The sequence below is a fragment of the Lissotriton helveticus genome, chromosome 8 (genome assembly GCF_964261635.1).
Source record: "Lissotriton helveticus chromosome 8, aLisHel1.1, whole genome shotgun sequence".
In the NCBI taxonomy this organism is placed as follows: Eukaryota; Metazoa; Chordata; class Amphibia; order Caudata; family Salamandridae; genus Lissotriton; species Lissotriton helveticus.
The window spans coordinates 350,341,110-350,355,091 of NC_136069.1; the positions used below are offsets into that span (position 1 = coordinate 350,341,110).

Genomic DNA, 13,982 nt, shown 5'->3' on the forward strand with positions numbered 1-13,982 from the left:
GACAAACAAAGTCGCGTTGAAGATTTCTATATTTGGACGTAGTCACTTTTTTGGCAGTCAAAATCTCCAGCGGAATGAGGCAGGAAACTATAGCCCACAAGAGTTCCAGGAGGCCGGATATCCCTTTGTCAAGGGCCCCCTGAACAGAATTTATTGCTGCAGAAAAGAATGTAGCAGGAACAGCCGCAAAGTCAGGCTGACCGGTGAAGCCCCTTGGGGAGATAGATGAGCAGGTTGGTCCCAGTCTTCCTTCAGTTATCAGCACAGTTGTTAGCCAAACATTTTCCAAGTCCTACATTTTGGATTCTGGTTCTCTGGGCACCTTTAGCACCACCACCAAGGGCCCAGGACATGAGTGGCATCACTTGGGGGGTTAGATTCACTTAGGCTGGGTCCATGTGTGGGTTCAAGATGGTGGGTGTCTGTTATGTCTCTGTGGCTCTGAACAGGAGGCCAGCAAACTAGCCCTTGGAGTCACTCAGGTAATTGTAGATTAAAGTGATGCAGGGCTCATGCAGCAGGGCAGGCCTCTGAGGATTCAAGGCAGGCTTCTGGCAGCAAAGCAGTCCTTCCAGGTGCAGCATGCAGTCTTGTGGAGTACACAGTAGCAGGCTGTCCTTCGAGAGTCCTTCTGCAGGTCCAGAAAGTGAACAGAACGGTATGTCTTAGGGTCTCCATCTTCTACATGGTGCCTTCTTTGAAGTAGAAGAAGTTTCAAGAGGTTTCTCTTTGAAGTGCTTGAAATTTACTGATTTCCCTGCCCTGACTCCATGCTGACTGCATGAACAATGCAGGGGTGACAAGTCCTTTGTGTTAAGGCAGAACACAGCCTATCCAGTTGCAAGTGGAGCTCTGCAAGCCTCTGTGGATTCAGCAAAATCAACGTATCTCTTCTGCTGCGCAGCACAACCGCAAGCAGAACCGAAGCATCTCTGCTGCTATGTGGATAGGACTCATCAAAAAGACTTGCATCGCTTCCTCAGCCCGCACCGCCTTCGGAATTGCCACTGCGCGGCGCATCCTCGGTGCAGGCCCTCGCACACACATCAATTGCAGCCTCTATGATAATGCCGGACTCTGCATTACTTTGAAAAAAAGTGACGCTAGTTGCGACCCTAGCTGTTGCACTGCAATAGAGGGAAAAAAAAGTCTTCCAAGTATTCCAATGTTTTATATTTAAACCAGGTAATCCATAGTCAACCAGTCTCTTTTAAACAATTATACTCATCACCATCTTCATGCGTCTTTAAAGTCAATCCGGAGACAGTTGAAATTCACTGGATATTTTATTTATGCATTTTCAAACGTTTTCTGTTGCTAATCCAAGCTTTTACATAAACGTGTGCTTTTAACAACATTCCATATGACCCAATGCATTTCGAACCAGTAGGGGTCTTCGTCAGGGGTTGCTGAAAAAGAATTAAAAGCATACACCTTAACCAACTACTCAAGCATCACAGGCTTAGTGAATGCAAGAACAGAAATTATCATCCCTTAAAAATTGCCTTAAAAATACGTATATCCCCACCCTTTGCCACCCTCGCAGTGTCCCAAACCAATGTAAAAACAAACAAGCATTGGCATTGCCAATAGGTCTCGCTTGTGGGACCTTATAAGTATTTAGTTTTGCAGCACAATATGATGAGTGGCGTTGCGTGTGTGAGTGGCGTTGCGTGTGTGAGTGGCGTTGCGTGTGTGAGTGGCGTTGTGTGTGTGAGTGGCGTTGCGTGGGCGAGTGGCGTTGCGTGGGCGAGTGGCGTTGCGTGGGCGAGTGGCGTTGCGTGGGCGAGTGGGGTTGCGTGTGTGAGTGGGGTTGCGTGGGTGAGTGGGGTTGCGTGGGTGAGTGGGGTTGCGTGGGTGAGTGGCGTTGCGTGGGTGAGTGGCGTTGCGTGGGTGAGTGGCGTTGCGTGTTTGAGTGGCGTTGCGTGTGTGAGTGGCGTGGCGTTGCGTGTGAGTGGCGTTGCGTGTGAGTGGCGTTGCGTGTGAGTGGCGTTGCGTGTGAGTGGCGTTGCGTGGGTGAGTGGCGTTGCGTGGGTGAGTGGCGTTGCGTGGGTGAGTGGCGTTGCGTGGGTGAGTGGCGTTGCGTGTGTGAGTGGTGTGGCGTTGCGTGTGAGTGGCGTTGCGTGGGTGAGTGGCGTTGCGTGTGTGAGTGGCGTTGCGTGTGTGAGTGGCGTTGCGTGTGTGAGTGGCGTTGCGTGTGTGAGGGGCGTGGCGTGTGTGAGGGGCGTGGCGTGTGTGAGGGGCGTGGCGTTGCGTGTGAGTGGCGTGGCGTTGCGTGTGAGTGGCGTGGCGTTGCGGGTGAGTGGCATTGCGTGGGTGAGTGGCGTTGCGTGGGTGAGTGGCGTTGCGTGGGTGAGTGGCGTTGCGTGTGTGAGTGGCGTTGCATGTTTGTGTGGCGTTGCGTGGGTGAGTGGCGTTGCGTGGGTGAGTGGCGTTGCGTGGGTGAGTGGCGTTGCGTGGGTGAGTGGCGTTTTGAAAATGCAAAATTGTTGTTTATTTATTTTTGTTTGTGAAATAAAGTTAAACAAAAACAATTGTGCATTTTCAAAACACAAGCTAACAAAAATGTCACTGCTAATAAATGTATCTGTTTATATTTGCATTAAGGGTGCAGTACTTCACAACTCTACAGGGACACCTAGTAACAGCCTGTGGTACTGCACCCTTTCCTTGAGACCTAACATGGAAATAGAATTACGCAGTGTCGTAAAAAGCAAAACAAAAAAACATTAGCATTGGCAATGTCAATAGCTCAAAGTTACACTAATGCAAGACCAATTGCATTACAAATACTTGTTACATTTTGGTTACCGATCCGTGTCGGATCAGTGACTAAAAATAGAAGAAAACATATGAAAGTGGTTTTATTCCATTTTTAAAGTGGATGGGTGATTCTGAGGGCGAACGTGATGGGGGTGGGGGGGCGAGAGAATGAAGCAACAAAGGGGGGAGGTGGAGAGTATGTGGAAGCAACAAGGTGATAAGTTGCACAAAGGGCGCCGGTGGTGGAAGCCGTGGATAGAGCACATGGACAAGCGCAAGAGAGGAGAATCAGGGTGAAGCCGGTGGGTGACAGAACAACAGAGAGTGCAGGAGGAAAGACTTACACAAGAACAAGCGTTTTTTGAGTGGTTTTGTAGCCTTTGCGGTGTGCCGCGTTTTAACTTTATATGCTTAAAGCTAAAGCGCGGGGTGCCGTCAATGCTATACAAATTAAAAAATAGAAAGTGAAGGCAGGCGCCCGCCATGTTGAAATTTCACTAATGCAGACCTATTTCATTGCAAATACTTGTTTAATTTTGGTTACCGATCTGTGTTGGATCAGTCACTACAAATACAAGCATAGGTGTCGCATTTGTGAAAGTTAAAGCTCTTGGTTTTGAAAATGCTGAAAAGCCGAAGAGGTATATGCTGTGGGTGGTCTCTGCAGCAGGACGTAAGTCAGAATTTAAAAGCCCAGGCAGTGGCCAATTGGAGGAGCAGGCCTTGAGGACAGCATGCATCGTAAAGGGCCGGTGAGCTGCTGACAATAGACGCATGGGTACCATAGTTAAAGTGTACCATAGTTAAAGTTAAAGCAAGGCAAGGTGCGCTGTTGAAAAGAATTACGAATATTTTAAAAGTGGATTTAGGTGAGCCGCGCAGCACAAAAGTAAGGTGCGCAGCTGAAATGTTAAATCTAAAGCATGGTGTGTCGCATTGAAAATAAAAACAAAATAGTTAAAGTTATAGTGCGACGTCCAGGCAAGTGCTTTTTGGTAAATATAAAGCGGCCACACAAGAGTTGCGGCCACCATATTTTAAGTTAGAGCGAGATGTCGCAGCATGCCCTTTTTGTAAATATAAAAAGCGTTTAATAATGTGCAATATCCAAAGCAGCTGTAGCCAAGGATGGGGAGCGGGCGTGTACAGTGAGAGCTTTTTGTAAATATGAAGCGGCCAATAAAGCGCGACGTCCAAGCAGCTGTACCCAAAGAAGAGGAGAAAGCTTAAAACGAAACAAGGAAAGCCGTAGGGGGGGAGGGGGGGTCGGGAATGCGAACGAGGGGAGAAGTGTGGCAGGCAGATGGCTGCGTGGAGGGAAGCCGGATGGGGGCGGGAGAGCCTGGTGGGGGGGCGCAAAGAGGAGAAAAGAAATGCGACACGGCGGGCAGGGGAGGGGGCGGAGCGGGTAAAAAAAAAAAAAAGACGGAGGGAAAGGCAGATAAGGGGAGGGCATTGCTGTGGGGAGGGGGTGTAGGAGAAATGCACACGGCGGGCAGGGGAGGGGGCGGAGCGGGGAGAGCGGCATGCGGGTGTGAAGAAGCCGGGGCCTTTGAAGTGAAGCTAAGCTTCACTTCAAAAGGTGTCGGAGGAATGCGGCTGAGGGAACAGACGGCGATTGTGGCTGAGGGAACTGATGTGCACGCGCTTTTAAGCTCAATGCACATGCGCATTGAGCTTAAAAGTCACGGGCACTGCAAGGAATCGCCACGATTCCTTGCTTGTTAGTTAAAGAGTGGTTAAGCCGCAATAGGCTCGCAAGCTCGATGCGCATGCGCATCGACAGGCGAGACCTAAAAAGCTGCAAAATCTCCTCTGATGAATACAACTAATGAAATATAACCAAATCTATCAAAAGTGCCCTCCGCAGTCCCCCCGCTGTACTCTCACATAGAATGGAAAAACTAACTAAAGACAACCTGTCACATTTACATAAAGCAAAAAAACACCATTTACTTAGTGAAAGCCGAGCACGGCATGCTGATCTCGGTATGCCTTCTTTCTTTCTAAACAGGATCTGAAACGTTGCTTACTCGCTCCTAGGTTGTTCTTTTAACCGCTAATGCAGGTGAGCGCAATCAAACCACATGACTCTCCTGTTCCGATCGAAACATGCTTATTGCTACTTCAGGTCCCACAATGCATTGCCCCGTACTCCATGCCCAGAGCAAAAACCCGCACCCACATATCCACCACAGAATCATCGTGCCATAATACGTAAAACAAACAAATCATGATAATGATCAAAATCCAAACTCATAATTAATTTGCCTTAAAGTTACATTAAACGTAAGCATAACTGAAACTGTACTTAAAGTGTGTTACACGAGTAGAGTCTTTGAATTCAACGTGCTTCCAATCTGTGGAATGTGCTGTTCGTCAATTAATCCTTGTGAACTCTGATCGAATTCACTGTCTCCAGACCGGCATTCATTTAACTTTTTAATCACTAATTCTTCTCCTTAACCATTGGAGTGCAAACACGTTTTGGGACGACAGTATATTTGCGAAGCAAAGTTCAAAGAATGGTGAATGCACTCCTTCCCGTCTTAATTTTAATAGTGTTGCTGTGACTGCCAAAATAAATGCGTGCAAGCAGCGCTATGGTCCGTCCCCTCACAGCATGTTGAAAACTTTGAAAAAAAGTGACGCTAGTTGCGACCCTAGCTGTTGCACTGCAATAGAAGAAAAAAAGTCTTCCAAGTACTCCAATGTTTCATATTTATCCCAGGTAATCCATAGTCAACCAGTCTCTTTTAAACAATTATACTCATCATCATCTTCATGCGTATTTAAAGTCAATCCGGAGACAGTTGAAATTCACTGGATATTTTATTTATGCATTTTCAAACGTTTTCCGTTGCTAATCCAAGCTTTTACATAAACGTGTGCTTTTAACAACATTCCATATGACCCAATGCATTTCAAACCAGTAGGGGTCTTCGTCAGGGGTTGCTGAAAAAGAATTAAAAGCATACACCTTAACCAACTACTCAAGCATCACAGGCTTAGTGAATGCAAGAACAGAAATTATCATCCCTTAAAAATGCCTTAAAGAATACGTATATCCCCACCCTTTGCCACCCTCGCAGTGTCCCAAACCAATGTAAAAACAAAAAAGCTGCAAAATCTCCTCTGATGAATACACCTAATGAAATATAACCAAATCTATCAAAAAGTTCCCTCCGCAGTCCCCCCGCAGTACTCTCACATAGCATGCAAAAAACTAACTAAAGACAACCTGTCACATTTACACAAAGCAAAAAAACACCATTTACTTAGTGAAAGCCGAGCACGGCATGCTGATCTCGGTATGCCTTCTTTTTTAGGTTTCGGCTACCGTCCCACTGCGTAAGCAGTGGGTGGGCGGAGCCGAAATCTTTTGTTATTAGTATGGTGCCTGAACACGCCCCTCTTCTCAATTGGCTGGCCTCGTAAATGCTGGCCAGCCATTGGAGGAGAGGAGCGTCACTGAGTTCAGGGCCCGCCTTGACGCGATTCGGGGGCGTTTCCGTGTCTTTTTTTAAGTCACGCCCTCTCCTCTTCCCATTGGCTGGAATTTTACCTTCCAGCCAATGGGAAGGGGAGAGCACGCCCCCGAATCCCTACAGGACGCTGTGCTTTCCAAGCAGCGTCTACCGGAGCATCTGCCCCCCTGTTTCTTGTTTACATTGCTGTTAAAGACATAATGATAATAGTCCGTTTTTAATTACTACGGGTTCGAGACCCAGGGTCCACTCAGAGCCCTGGATAGCATTGTGCATCGCGCAGCCCCCCCCCCCCCCGTAAGCATTGGGTCCGAGTTGGAGACCCTCTCGCCATAGCTTCAAGAGCGACTCCTCTGTAGTTTTGAAAGCTGCACCCGGCTCACGTAAGAGGGTAGATTTCCTTTTTCAGTGGGGATGCTTTTTAGGCGGACAAGTTACAGTCAAACAGCTTCCGTCAATAGTGCATTTATTCTTTTTAACATTTCTTTTCGGACCCGGTGAACTATTGTTGTCGTTGATAAACTCGAATGAAACCTCCCGTAGTTTTGCTTGCCTCGTCCGAGCCGATGGCCGTGCAGGCGGGATGGCCGTGCAGGCGGGATGGCCATGCAGGCGCGCTCCATGTGTGGCGGTGGCTCGTGGCTCGCTGGCGCTGACCTGTTTTGTGTTAGTGTACACAATATTATAGATGCCTTCATAAAGCCTACTGTGTGCCTCGGTATAAGCTTCGGCCGCTGTGCAAACAAGTGTTTGGGCTTCCCAGACGTCTGAGCCCAGTGAGTCAGCGTGCAGGTGCAGCCACATATGTGAGCAGTGACAGCAGCGCGCGTGAGTCACCGCCTCCCTTTCCCGCCTTTCTTTTGTTTCTTCGTAACCTCTTGACCCAATATCCCAGATGTGTTTGGTTTAGGATTTAAGTTCGGTTTGTATTTTCCAGACGCTTAGAGTTGACAGGGTTGTATGGAATGGGATGGGAAAGCAGGTCTCGTGGGCTCGTGTTTACCTGAAAATGCTGCAGCAAATAGGGGGCGGATGGGGGCGCAGGGGCGAGGGGAAAGCGCAAGCCGTATTTTTTATTTTTATTTTTTTTGGGTTTCAGTTTTAGCGCTAACTCGTCCTGAATGTTTTGGAGCACTTTATTTACATGAGCACCAGTTACGTTACGCAAAGACATCTTCATTTTTGGAAGGCAGGAGTAGTTCCGGTTGCACTAGGGGTTTGTAAATAGGCCCGTAAGTGTTTTGCTCAGAATCACAGGATGTTGAACCGACGCTCGAACCTGATTACCAAGCTCCAAAGTCGGTAGCTTTTGCTGTAGTGCCACAACCCCCCCCCCCCCTTTTTGAATTTAGAAGGATAGTGGTCTTGGAACAACAGCCCGAATAACTACACGTCACTGACATAAATTTTGCACTACTTCCCGTGCAGACTCACCGCACCGGAAGTAGTCCTGCCTTGTACATGCAGAATTATCAGCGAATACATTTAGCAATGCTTACCCTGAAGGCTCACCATACCTGTACTTGCAGAAGTACCAGCGTGGATGTCAATTCGGGCACCACTATAGTACCTAGCTCCCTGGCGCTGCTCCTGCTTAGGCTATTCTTGGGGGTCTTGAAGGTGAATAGCAGCCAATACACAGTGGTAGCCGCCACCATAGTTATAGTTAGGGCAGAGTCTTTTGTGAATCTGCACAAAACTGTCCAAACAAAGTTCATTCATATTAGCTCCTTCCTGGAAAGGTTTGTGCCGATCCACCATTCGGGGGCCAAGAAAAAGTGTTTTTCTATCTTAACTCCCATGGGAAAATGTTCTCTCAAGTACAGAAAAAAAAGCTGAACGGAACAACACTAAATTTGTCTGAAAGTTAGAACTTTAGTCAGAAAGCGTTCTTTTCGTACTTTGGTGTATATCCATTCAGCTAATTTCGAGTGAGCTAAAATTTCAAAAGGTGCTTGGGGTGGTCTTAAATAGGTTAAACAATAGGTATGTCTGGACTGTTGTTCCAGCGGTACTCCGGTTGGTACCATAAATGTTTTTTAAATGGATCCTCAGATTGTTCAACAGAGCTTTTTCTTCCATCTGTCTTTTTGGTATCTCGATAGAGGTACTGGTCCAACAGTATGGAGAAAGCTCATTGGCTGGTTGCAACTTGGAGGAAACATATTTTAGCCGTAATTAAAAGACTCCGGTATTTAGTCCCTGTGTTCTGAAGTTATATATATATATATATATATATATATATGGGTAGGGTATGAACACCATTTCCCCCTGGTACTGGTGGTAGGTACCCAAGGCTCATGAATAATTAAAACAATTGTCACCGGTACCAGACCTTGAGAAGCCTCACATGAAGAACCATGGTATTCTTGCTAAAGATGTCACGATATGGTACAGTGAAACCATGCAAGCTTCGGCGGGTGAAGCTTACTCAGTCCATTGGTACCATGGAGGTGAAGCTTGAGCAGTGGGACTAGTGAGGTACAGCGCTGGGCATGGCCTGCGGCCTTTTTGCAGAAATAACAATAGTGTCGCCGCCCCCTTGCGTCTCTTTTAGCATGGGAAAAGCCCAGCACTGCCAGCTCCTCTGAAGGATTCGTGGAAAGTATAGACGGGTGGTGGTGTTTCCTGAGGCACCCCAGAGGAAGAACGCCCACGGCTCCTCTGTGAAGCAGCAGGAGACACTGACGAGCACTTTACAAATCAAAGTCCGACAAAATCTGTCATAAACTACAGACCGAAGGTGTGTTTACAAATCGCTGAAGGCATGCTGTTGTTTTTTTTTGCAAATGGTGGTTTCTGCCAACCAGGAAGTAGAAACTGCCACATACGGACCCCGTGAGCAGCGGGGACCATCCCGGTGGACGTCGAGAAATGTCATTTTCTCACGTTGGGCTCTGCGTTCAGCAAAATGCCGCTGGTGCTTCTAGGCACCTGCACTGAACACATCTGTCTTTTGAGTACGAGTTGTCTGGTTTAAACTTAGTGTACCAAGGATCTGAGGTCTCCTTTAAGGGTGTGGTGGGTCGCATTTGTTGAGGTACACCTGTGTGGCACCTACAGGATCACATTGGTACCATCTGCCATTTGCTACTGGTGAATTGTCAGAGTATTTCTGTGATTTACAAGTCAGCCTTGCAATCAGACATACCGCATCGCTCAAAATCTGTTAACAAAATATATGGCAGCAGGGTGCCACGCATTTGCACCATTACCGCACAACTATAAAATGTGTCTGAATGTGAGAAAGCACACCCTTCGGCCCTGTTGGAAACAGAAGCCCTATGTCAGTGCCCGCTATGTCCAGCTAGTATCACTGCCTCAGCTGAGATCTGCGCAATCACCTACACTCTGCTCATTCAGTGCTTGGCCTCTCTGCTGAAACTATCATCGACAATGGCGATTTCGGTGGTGGTTTTGTGAGAAGAGACGAGCGGCCCAGTATAGCAGTAAGACCTCTAGACTTTCTGTCTATTCTGTGTATCCATCCGTCTTTATCCGTGTAAACTATCTACCGTTGCTTTTATTATAGCGCCTGCGCTCACAGAGGTTTTATGGCGCTGGATGCTGATATTAGGTTGATGGGAGGGTGCCAATGGAAACCCTCAGTGCAATATTTCGTTTTCGTTTGTTCCTGGGTTTCGTGGCTCAGATGCCCCTGTGTGCCTCACAAGTTAGATCACCACCTTTTTTTTTTGTCTTCATGGCTCACAGGCATCTCTCGAGGGATGGGCGGTGCGGTGTTCAGACATTGCCCACGCGGTGTTTGCCATCACTGGCTCAGCATAAGGAGCATTTTTGTGACAGAGCAGAGCGGGTCACACAGTGAATTTTGCCAATGGCTGTATCGGCTGAGCCGATGCTCCTGTCTGTGTGCTGCAGTGGGTGTGAACAAGCGGATGACACAACAGCAGGTCAATGCATGTAGGGGGCTGGCTGCATACCCCTAACAGTAAACATGTTAGACAAATCATTTTAGTAATATAAAAAGGTCTTGGTTACACAACTCAGGGGTGGCCCTGACAAATGCCATAGTTGCTAAATACCAACGCCGTGTGATCCTGAGCGCACCTCGTGCCTAGTTCTTCCATCACCCAAAATTCCTGTCTTTTTATCCCATTCTTACAGGTGCTTCTTCATCCCTGCTTTCTCTCTTGGTCCCAATTTCTCTATCCTTCTCTACCTCCTTTTTCTACCTTTATTTTTTTTTCATTTGCTCCCCCTTCCTTCTTCCTTCCTGTCCTTCTCTTTCTCGTTGTTGTTATCTTTCTCACTGTTGTTTTATCTTTCTCTACCTCCTTGTCATTATATTCCTAGCCTTCTATTCATCCCTGCTTCTCAATGTTAACTGTTTTCCTTTCCTTTTCTTCATCGTTCTTTCTTCCCTGGATACTGCTTTCTATCCTTCTCTTTTCCCTTTGTCACTGTCTTCCTATGCGCCGGTATCCTCCTCGGAAGGATGAACAGCGGATTCCGCTGAGCCAGGATCACATCTTTGCCTCTTTTGGCCAGAGGCAGATGTCGTTAAAACCATGAACCATCCTAAAGTGATGCAAATCCCGCGTGTAAACACACCTACACATACACATGGTGGGAGCCAGAGTATTATACAGTATTAACCCCCTCAGGGCGGGCTGATACTTACAGGTGAGTGCAGCGCGCATGGCGGCGGGCGAGGGTACGAGGCATAGCTCCTGTGCTCGGAGTGGGCTCGGCAGGTCATAGAGGCACCAGGGAGGGGGGCCCCTCTCCTCATTGGCTGGCACTCAGAGCTGTCTGTAAGGGCGGAGCACCGTTACCTTTGCCCAGGGAGGGAGGGAACCAGCTCCAGGCAGGGAGTCCGTCCAGCTGGTGTGAGGAGGGGCACACGGTGTGTCTGCGCTTTCGCAGCGCCTGCCCCTCCACTGATTCACACGGGGAGGGAGGGGGGACGCTGGGTCTCAACTCCGTGATTAAAAGTCTATTTACAAGTCGGGCTTATAGTCATGTCGTAAACTTTATTGCGGAAAGGTAATCCTGTCTGATGCAATCCCTGCTGCATTTCACGTTTTATCTTATCTTGCATTTCCTAGGAATATTAACTTTTTTCAAGCTGTGTTTTTCTGCATTTCTTTCACGCAGCATGAGCCTCGTACATGCTCTGAACTCAGTCACAGGGTGAGTTCCCGTTGAGGGTGGTTGTGAGGGGCACGAATGAGACATCTGGGGTTGAGGAAGGCAGTGTGAGTTTCTCGTAGTACCTTGTCATCCGGACCTAATTTGAGCCCGTGTTTAACAGTGAGGTTCCCCTGGTGCTCAGATTTGGGGACCTGTTCTCTTATTTTTCCCTTATCAGACTTTGACGTAGAACAAGAGACAAAAAACGCAAAAGGGCGAAAGAAGGGGGGCGCGAAAGACTAAAAACAGTGACAGAAAATCCCAGGGATAAGAAAGAAGCCGAGCGAGTGAAATAAAAGGGAAGGAAGTGATAATGTTTCAAGTCCGAAAATGTGATGCTGCGAATTAAACATTCCTACGGCTTTTTGACGCCTTGATTGTCCTCATTCTACCATTCACCATTTTCCTCTGAAGCCTCTCTGTTAGGCAGGGGCCAACACCCATTGGGCTGAACAGCCTTCAGATACCCCCCCCCCCCACCCCACACTCCTCAGCTGCCACTTCCCCAGACTCTTTGTTCAGTTTTATTTCCATAATCTGTAATGGTGATGTGTTTCAGAATGTTTCCTCTAGTGGGACAGCTGACCGTGCCTGGAGCACCGCCGGTTGGCATAGACACTGCTCGTTGGTACCAGGTGTATAGGGCAGAGACACAGAGGTAACCTAGGCATAGACAGTTGGAAATACACTAAGCTCTGCCCCCCCTTCTATCACTCGTCGATTATAGGTATGCACACAAAACAACCGTAATTTATTATTAATTCCTATTTGTAGAGCACAGACATAGCATCTCTTAGTGTTTCAAGGTACCAGGGCCAGCAAGGAGATTGGGTGGGTTGATGCCTGGAGTCACATGGTGCAGGGGAGCTAACTTAACTCCCACCTTATCGACCGCTGGAAATATAGCTGAGGATGGTTGCCGGTTGGGAGTCCACCAATGGTTTGTTCAGAATAGCCAAGCACTGGAAACATGGCTGTGCTTGCTTCCTCCCCCCTGGCTGTGCTTGCTTCCCTGCCCCCTGCCCGTGCTCGCTTCCCTGCCCCCTGGCTGTGCTTGCTTCCCCGCCCCTGGCTGTGCTTGCTCCCCCGCCCCCTGGTTCCCCTTCCCCTGGCTGTGCTTGCTCCCCTGCAACCTGGCTGTGCTTGCTCCCCTGCCACCTGGCTGTGCTTGCTTCCCTGCCACCTGGCTGTGCTTGCTTCCCTGCCACCTGGCTGTGCTTGCTTCCCTGCCACCTGGCTGTGCTTGCTTTCCTGCCCCCTCGCTGTGCTTGCTTCCCTGCCCCCTCGCTGTGCTTGCTTCCCTGCCCTCTCACTGTGCTTGCTTCCCTGCCCCCTGAGTGTGTGTGTGGCTCTGGGTGGACGTGTGTTGCTCTGGGTGGATGTGTGTGGCTCTGGGTGGATGTGTGTGGCTCTGGGTGGATGTGTGTGGCTCTGGGTGGATGTGTGTGGCTCTGGGTGGGTGTGTGTGGCTCTGGGTGGGTGTGTGTGGCTCTGGGTGTGTGTGTGTGGCTCTGGGGGGGTGTGTGTGGCTCTGGGTGTGTGTGTGGCTCTGGGTGTGTGTGTGTGTGTGTGTGGCTCTGGGTGTGTGTGTGTGTGGCTCTGGGTGGGTGTGTGTGTGGCTCTGGGTGGGTGTGTGTGTGGCTCTGGGTGTGTGTCTGTGTGGCTCTGGGTGGGTGTGTGTGGCTCTGGGTGTGTGTGTGTGTGGCTCTGGGTGTGTGTGTGTGTGTGTGTGGCTGGCTCTGGGTGTGTGTGGCTCTGGGTGTGTGTGTGTGGTAGTAATTGCTGTCTGCTGAGCTCGTCCGTAGGGTACAATAGGTCTCATTTGGGAGAGATAAAGCTAATGGCAATATAAATGACAATGCCATTTATTTATCTGTTTTCCAAACCAACACATAAATACAAATGTTGTCATTTACAATGCAAATAGCTCTAACTTTTGCAAAGGCGAAACCGTTGCATTGTAAATGCTTGTTTTAAAACAGGATCTGAAACATTGCTTACTCGCTCCTAGGTTGTTCTTTTAACCGCTAATGCAGGTGAGCGCAATCAAACCACATGACTCTCCTGTTCCGCTTGAAACATGCTTATTGCTACTTCAGGTCCCACAATGCATTGCCCAGAACGGAAACCCGCACCCACATATCCACCACAGAATCATCGTGCCATAATACGTAAAATAAACAAATCATGATAATGATCAAAATCCAAACACTTAAAGTTACATTAAAAGTAAGCCTAACTGAAACTCTGCATTACAGCATTACAGCTCTCCGAAGTAACGCATCACCCTGACTGCATGACATATCCTCAATGCTGGACTGTGCATTGCAAACCTTAATCAATGGCATCCTCAACAGTGACGCATGCCCTCGCATCGCTGCCACGCAACACCTTGGAACTGATGCATCGCCTCAGCCGCGAGATGCTTCTACGACACAGAGTGACACAACTCTCTGCTAAACAGAATTGGAGGTACTTTGCTCAGCAGCTTAACACAACAATGGCAAATAAGAGAAAGAGCCTTTTCCCTATGCCTTAAGGGCAGAGAGGAAATCTCACGAGGGCGTACACCCT

The 13,982-nt window shown here is 48.5% G+C and overlaps 1 long non-coding RNA gene across 1 annotated transcript; it reads right to left on the bottom strand.

The window, feature by feature from the left end:
* Positions 1 to 1,263: 1,263 nt before the first annotated feature.
* Positions 1,264 to 6,090, bottom strand: LOC144771633 (uncharacterized). Its single transcript, XR_013599403.1, has 3 exons — positions 6,042 to 6,090; positions 4,720 to 5,718; positions 1,264 to 1,409 (listed from the first exon to the last, which is right to left on the bottom strand). It is a non-coding gene; the product is annotated as an uncharacterized LOC144771633 (long non-coding RNA).
* Between the last annotated feature and the right edge of the window lie 7,892 nt (positions 6,091 to 13,982).